This window comes from Ochotona princeps, chromosome 5, assembly GCF_030435755.1.
Source record: "Ochotona princeps isolate mOchPri1 chromosome 5, mOchPri1.hap1, whole genome shotgun sequence".
Lineage (NCBI taxonomy): Eukaryota > Metazoa > Chordata > Mammalia > Lagomorpha > Ochotonidae > Ochotona > Ochotona princeps.
Window position 1 is genome coordinate 56,650,448 of NC_080836.1, and position 7,385 is coordinate 56,657,832.

At 39.8% G+C, this 7,385-nt stretch overlaps 1 pseudogene; it reads right to left on the reverse strand.

Moving 5' to 3' along the window:
- Positions 1–4,827: 4,827 nt before the first annotated feature.
- Positions 4,828–5,327, reverse strand: LOC101532098 (TP53-regulated inhibitor of apoptosis 1-like; annotated as a pseudogene).
- Positions 5,328–7,385: the final 2,058 nt, after the last annotated feature.

Below are 7,385 nucleotides of genomic sequence, written 5' to 3' on the forward strand. Positions count from 1 at the left end.
GGGATCCCATATGGGTGCTGGTTTGTGTCCCAGCTGTCCCGCTTCCCATCCAGTTCCCTGCCCGTGGCTTGGGAAAGCATTCAAGGATAGCCCAGAGCCTTGGGACCCTGCACCTGCGTGGGAGCTCAGGAAGAAACTCCTGGCTCCTAGTTTTGAATCAGCACAGCTCTGGCATTGCGGCTAATTGGGGAATGAATAAACGGACAGAAGTTCTTCCCCTCTGTCTCTCCTTCCCTCTGTATATCCGACTTTCCAATAAAATAAATAAATCTTTAAAATAAATACATAAATAAATAAATTTCTCTTTTACCAACCAATAAAATCATAAAGATCATGGCTTTCAGGATATCTATTATTAAAGTTAAAGGATATCAGTCATTGTCCTCTTTATGTGTAAATAATCATTATTTGTTTTTCATATTTTTCTATATTTAGGGATACTTTTGAGTGTGTCATTAGTTTCTGCTTTAGGTGGTATAGCATCAACTTGTCATAAATGCTACAGTCTGTTACAATCTGATCAATAACACAGTTGAATAGCTATGACTCTTCTGGTGGATTGTGAAATTTAATTTATCTACTTATAGACTGGTTCACTCACATCAATTGCTAAGTTATTGGTCTGAAGCTGTAAGAAGTCAGATTTTTGTACTACACTAATATCTCGCATTCTGAATGTATGGTAGGAAGTTCAAAGATATTCCTCAAAACTACTCTTGCTAGAATTAAATAATAAGTTTGGTTTTATGCAGGAATATAGACAAAGAGACTGAAATGTAACTTTAATTTGTTCTGTGTAACTTGAGGACTAGGGATGATTAGAATCTGTCAATATACAAACTTCCTCATGTTTTTTTCCAATGTCTCTGGTTGTGGCCATGAGAGATTATTTCCTTTTTTTTTTTTTTAAGATTTATTTATTTTTTAAATTGCAAAGTCAGATATATAGAGAGGAGGAGAAAGAGAGGAAGATCTTCCGTCCATCGATTCACTTTCTAAGTGACTGCAAAGGCCAGTGCTGTGCTGATCTGAAGCCAGGAGCCAGGAACTTCCTCCAGATCTCCCATGTGGGTGCAGGGTCCCAAGTCCTTGGGCTGTCCTTGACTGCTTTCCCAGGCCACAAGCAGGGAACTGGGTGGGAAGTGGGGCTGCTGGGATTAGAAGCGGTGGCCATATGGGATCCTGACGCATGCAAGGCAAGAACTGTAGCTGCTAGGCTACTGTGCTGGGCCCGAGATCATTATCTCTTCAACCCAATTGCACATGCTGCTTAGACTCAAAACACACAATTCTCTAGAGACCATATGGGATCCCAGTGCATTCAAGGCAAGGACATTAGCTGCTAGGCCACCGCACTGGGCCCTATTATTTCCTTCTTGAGTTGAAATCTTAAATTTGTTGAAGACAGAGATTAAATGCTGTGTTTTCTTTCTCTTCCATTTGATTTCCTAATTGGATGAATAAGATCATGAATCAATCAAAAAGTCAGGTTAAAGCATCTGTCCCAAGTCCAGTTGAAGACCACTATGAACGACACTAGAAGCTTGACGTGAGTATAGCCCTGGCTAACAGCCTGACTTTAATTTCTTGACGGATCATAAGCAAAAAAACAAACTTGGGCTGTTCTTACACAAATGGTGTGAGATAATAAATGTTCATTGTTTTAAGTTGATAGATTTTGAGATGATTTGTTACCTAGCAATCGTTAGCCAATGTATCAATGTCATATTGAAACGTGAAATACTGGTCTTATGGTTAGATTGAAGAAATGACTTCTCTTACCTAGAGAAGTTCATCTGTGCTTATCAAGGTGTTTTGCAAAAGCACTGTAGATGGCAATTAATATGATGATGTCTTGCTTCCTTGGAAGAGTTCATTCAACTTGTAGAGAGTGAACACATTACTTTAAAGTACCTAAACATAGATACCTATGACTTGCCACCGAATTTGACCTCCCAATGTGTTTTGTAATTGTTTTCCTCATTTCTCACTTTCACAAATGTTGGGTAATATCAGCATTAGTCAGTACTGGAGATATCATGGCATTAAAGTGAACAACTAACTTATTAGTATGATGACTTTACATTTATAGAGTGATGTTATTAGCATATTTAATATCTGAACATTGGAAAAGGTCATGCATGCTGAAAATTTATTCCTTCTTTATAGTTTATTATCCTTTCTGGATTTTTTACAAGCTGCGTTGATTTCAAAATAGTAACTTTAAGGCAGCCTAGAGGCCAGCATTATGGTGTGGTGGGTAAAGCTGCCACCAACAACACCAGCATCCCATATGGCTGACAGCTTTGGTTCCTATTCTTCCAATTCTGACCCAGCTCCCTGCCTGGGAAAAGCAGAGGAAGATGTTCCAAATGCTTGGGCCCCTGTCTTCCAAGTGGGAGACCTGGAAAAAGCTCTGGGTTTCTGGTTCCCACATTGTCTACTGTCAGGGCTACCTGGAGAGTGAATCATCAAAAGGAAGATCTTTTTGTGGAAGATCTCTGTGTTGCTCCTTTCTCTCTGAGACTCTTTCAAATAAATACATAAATCATTTTTTTAAAGGCAGTTTAAGTTAAATTTTAAATATACTTTCTAAACTTTTTATTATGGAAAAAGTTGAAACATAAACAAAAGCAGATTATGTGAAATCCCATGTACTCATCACTCAAATTTACAAGGCCAATCTCATTTTTTTCTATTTTCCAATCCACTTTCTGTGTCCCCTGCTTCCCATTCACATTGCATTAACTGACACAAAGCCTAAATATCATATTTTTCCATAAAACAAGGCAATCTTTTCCTTTTTAAAAGATGTATTTATTTTTATTTGAGAAGCAGAGTTATAGAAAGGAGAGACAGAGAGACAGGTCTTCCACTTGCTGGGTCGCTACTCCCAAATTGCTGCCACAGCCAGAGTTTCTTCCAAATCTCCCACGTGGTTGCAGGGACCCAAGGACTGGGGCCATCCTCTGCTGTCTTCCCAGGCTATTAGCAGGAAGTTGGATCAGAAGTTGAGCAGACAGAATTCAAACTGGCACTCATCCAGGATGCCAGTGCCACAGGTGAAGGATTAGCTTGCTATACTACTGCACTGGCCTGAAGATAGGGTCATCAATTGTATTGAAAAACTGGGAAGCAGGAGCTTTCTGGTCCCCCTCCTCCCCCTCAAACTGATTAGTTCTAAAGAAAATGAAACTTAGCCAAAATATGTTTACATTTTAGGCAAGGTGATCAACCTGCGTTTTGTGATTTCTTCTAAGATAAAAACCAAACTTTTATATACTTTAATGCTAATGTTAGTAGCTTACATTCTGATTTCTGGGTTTAATGGCAAGTGAGAACTTTTCCCTGACATTTTAAGATTCACCAGTAGCTGGAAGATGCACTGATAGGTTAAATTCCCTCCCTTAGTGATGGCATGGCAGAAAATCTGAGTTAAATCTTAGAATGATGCTTCCCATTAACTATAACTGTACTTGAAGCTCAGGTGCAAAAAGGCAGACCAGCTAGGAGCTGATGAATGCTGATTTTCCCAACTTCTAGTACTTTGTAAGTGCTACCCGAGAACTAGCACACAAAGTGATTCATTTAGAAACCCCCAGTTGCTGTGGGGTCTGAAACCCTTCATGATTATTATTGCATGTGGTTTCATGTTTTTTCAGGTGCTTCACTGCTTCCCCCTGAGAAGAGTCTTGATGTTCACCCTGCTACTGACCCCCCATCTGCTCAGAGCGGGTTAATTCTATGACCTCACTCTACACATGCAACCTCTTCTAACCTGTGCTATGATCAAATGGAGAAGCTGAAAAGCTGTTTATGGATCGTATAACCCCTCATAAACATACAGTGTTATAACTGATTATAATTAAAATTTCAGTTACACAAATTTCAATTCCACTTCCTACCCAATACCATATACAAAAAAAGCACAATATTACTGTTGATGCAATAGCTTTGGCATTTGTTCAAAAGATCTTTTATATTACTGTTATTACTCTTCATTTTTATCGGAAAGGCAGATTTACAGAGAGCAGGGAATACCGAAAGATCTTTCATCTGCTGGTTCACTCCCCAAATAGCCACAACAGCCGGAGCTGAGCTAATCTGAAGCCAGGAGCCAGGAGCTTCTTCCAGGTCTCCCAAACGGGTGCATAGTCCCAAGGCTTTGGGCCATCCTCAACTGCTTTCCCAAGCCACAGGCAGGGAGGCAGTTAGGAAGTGAAGCAGCTGGGACTCGAACTAGTGCCCATATGGGATCCCGGCACTTGCAGAGGGAGAGCCAACTGAGTCATTGAGGCAGGCAGAGCTTTGGCATATTGTTAACACAAAATGAAATTAATGTACTGCTAATTCTTGATAATTGAATATTTTCAAAACAAAAATAAAAACACAATACACAACATTTTCAAGCCTACAATTATTTTGAATGGGAATATAAAATTAGCTGGATCAAAGATATATTTTTGAGGGCTATATTCAGAACCTTAGACAATGTGCTTAGATAGCACACCAAAAAAAAACCTATTTCCCCCCCGAGAATCTGTGGCCTTCTAGTGACCATCCTCATATTTCTCTCTTGTGTTCTACCTATCAGCGGTTCTGTTTGGGGCTCTATTTTGGAATGTGTTTTCTGCTTTGCTTTCTCCTAGGGAATCTTCTGGTGTTTGCTGTGACTGTCTTCCCTTTCCTTTGTCTCTTGGCAGGTGGACCAATCTGAATGCTCATTTTCCTACCTCTCTTTAGGCATGCATATTGATTCAAATTCAAAAAACAAAAACAACAAAAAAAGGAAAGTATGAGTATACGTCACCTCCTTCACAGCAGAAACCAGGAGGTCATGCCACCCTAATGTGAACAAGTGAGAAATCATCTCAAAGCAAACAGTGATGGTTCACTGTCTTCTGACAAGTCGACAAGACATCAAGGAGGAAACAGCTCCTTTCTGATAAATCCGCAGCAAATCCAATGGCTGGGGTTACAATACTGGGTGACACAATACTAGGCCCTCAGTTTCCTGATGTGAAGGTTGCTTCTGCAAGGAGTCTGTCAAGCTCAAGAAGAATTTTTAGGCTTCTTTTTGCCATGGCCAATTAACTCTGGTTCTTCAATGGAAATCGCCTTGATTGCTTTCTGAACACTGTAGTATTTGAAGAGAACAGTGCCTGTGTTCCTGAGCCGTCCCCTTTGAGGAACTGCTCAGCAAAACAGCCAGTGAAGCACTGGTTGTATTCATGTTTCATGTTCGTACAAGCCTTCCCAATGCTGTTCACGGTAAAGGCTGCTTCGCTTCTGATCAAGTTTCTGCTAATAGTCTGGGAAAGCAGTCCAAGATGTTCTAAGCATTTGGGCCCCTGCACCCACGTGGACCTGGGAGACTAGCTAGGCCTGGTCCACTTCTGGCAGTTGCAGCCATTTGGGGCTTGAAACAACTTCCAAATCAGTCAATATAAATTTCTTTTGCTGTTGTTGTTGTTTTTTTTTAAGGGCCAAGTGTCTCAGAACTCAGAAAGAACAGTTTAACTGAGATGCCCTTCTACATGTGATATTTACAGAGGTTTCAATTTTTCTGGGAATCACAAGCATTTCAGTGTACCTGGCTTTATGTGAAATAGCAATTTCTTCCAGGTAGCATAAGTAAACAGGGCACTTTGGGCTCTGTTATTATATGGATAGGCAGTAGGAAATCCTACAGTAAGGCCTTTTGTATTGTACCTACTCCACCCAATAATATCACAATATTTTCCTACATATATATCCTGGCTTCTGAGAAGGTGTTAAATACTTTTGTATCTCATAGCATCTAATAATGAATTAGGTATAAACAAAATCTCAACAAATGTTTTTGTTATATATATATTTCATGACTGCACACACATTAATACATATTTATATTATACATACATACACACACACTATATGCAGTTTTTCTAGTGGTACACAGTTTTGGCTTATATAAAACGTTTCATTACCTAGGAGAAAGCTTTTGCTTTTTCTGTTGATATCTGCAAAACTTGTAAATTTTGCCTTCTGAGAGTTGACAAGAACCATACCTGTCCCTGCTTCATTTTGGACAAGACAAAGGAAGTTAGGTAGCTACATTTACACCTAAAGTATGCTAGTATTTTGGATTGAGCTCTCTGGGAAGTCAGGAAAAAAGTTAATGGACCCATCCCACTGCAAAAATAATCTGAGGTCATTGTGGTTCAGACAACATTTTGGCAGGAAATCTAGAAATTTGCATGATTGCAAGCAAAAGGGCTAATTGGTGTTTTACACTATTTTGGTAACCTTTGGAAAGGGTGTGAGAAGCTTGAAGACTGGAGTTGCTGGACTGTCAAACACAAGAAGCTTTTCTTCCTTGAGCAGTTCACTCACCCTCCTGTTCCTTTTCCTCATTAGGAGTTCATGTGAAATAGCTGATGGCTTCTTCTAGGAACAGTGTAATGACTTGAAGTAGCAGTTAAACAGGAGCTGGGCTCAGGGATCTAGAACAGCACTGGATATACAATGATGAGCTCCCTTTCATATCTAGAGACTGAGCATGCAAATCAAATCTCCTTCATTATTATTTTTATTTTCCCACAATCTCTAAATAGTTCTTTTGCATTAAATAACTCTTGGAATGCCTTAACTATTTCTCATGAACAGTATTAGAAAGGAGGTTGTTCATCAGAAAAGAGGTAATTTCACTGGACTAGGAACCTTTGTAGCAATCCTTTCTCTTATTATCACCAAGACTTATCTTTGCAAAGTACACAGTAATGACCTAGAGTCTTAGGTCATTATGCAAGAAGATAAATATTTCTCCTTGAATATTCCTCTTCCTTGTATACTATTATGGGGGGGGGGAAGAGAAGGGCTGAGTGGATATTTCTCTTAGTTTTTAAAAATATTTGTTTTGATTTTGTTGGAAAGGCAGATCCACACAGAGAAGGCGAGACAGACAGAAAGATATTCCATCCACTGGTATACTCCCCAAGTGACAGAAACAGCTAGAGCTGAGCTGGTCCAAAGCCAGGAGCCAGGAGTTTCTTCTGGGTCTCCTACATGAGTGTGGGGTTGCTCCACTGCCTACACAAGCTACAATGTGGACGGGAAATGGAGCAGCTGGGCACAAAGTGGCACCCACATGGGATCTCAGTGGCTACAAGGTGAGGATTTAGCCACTAGGCCATTGCACCAGACCCCAAGTTGATATTTCTAGGCACCAATAACTTACTAACTCTTTGGAACTGTGTTACAGTTCCAACAGAATCACGTGGCTATCTATGTTTAAATTAATTAAAATATAAAAATCTTGCTTCCTAAGTCATCTTAATCAAGTATGATGTTCATAGCTACATGTGACCAGTGGTGACATTATCGGATAGAACACTTCTACCATG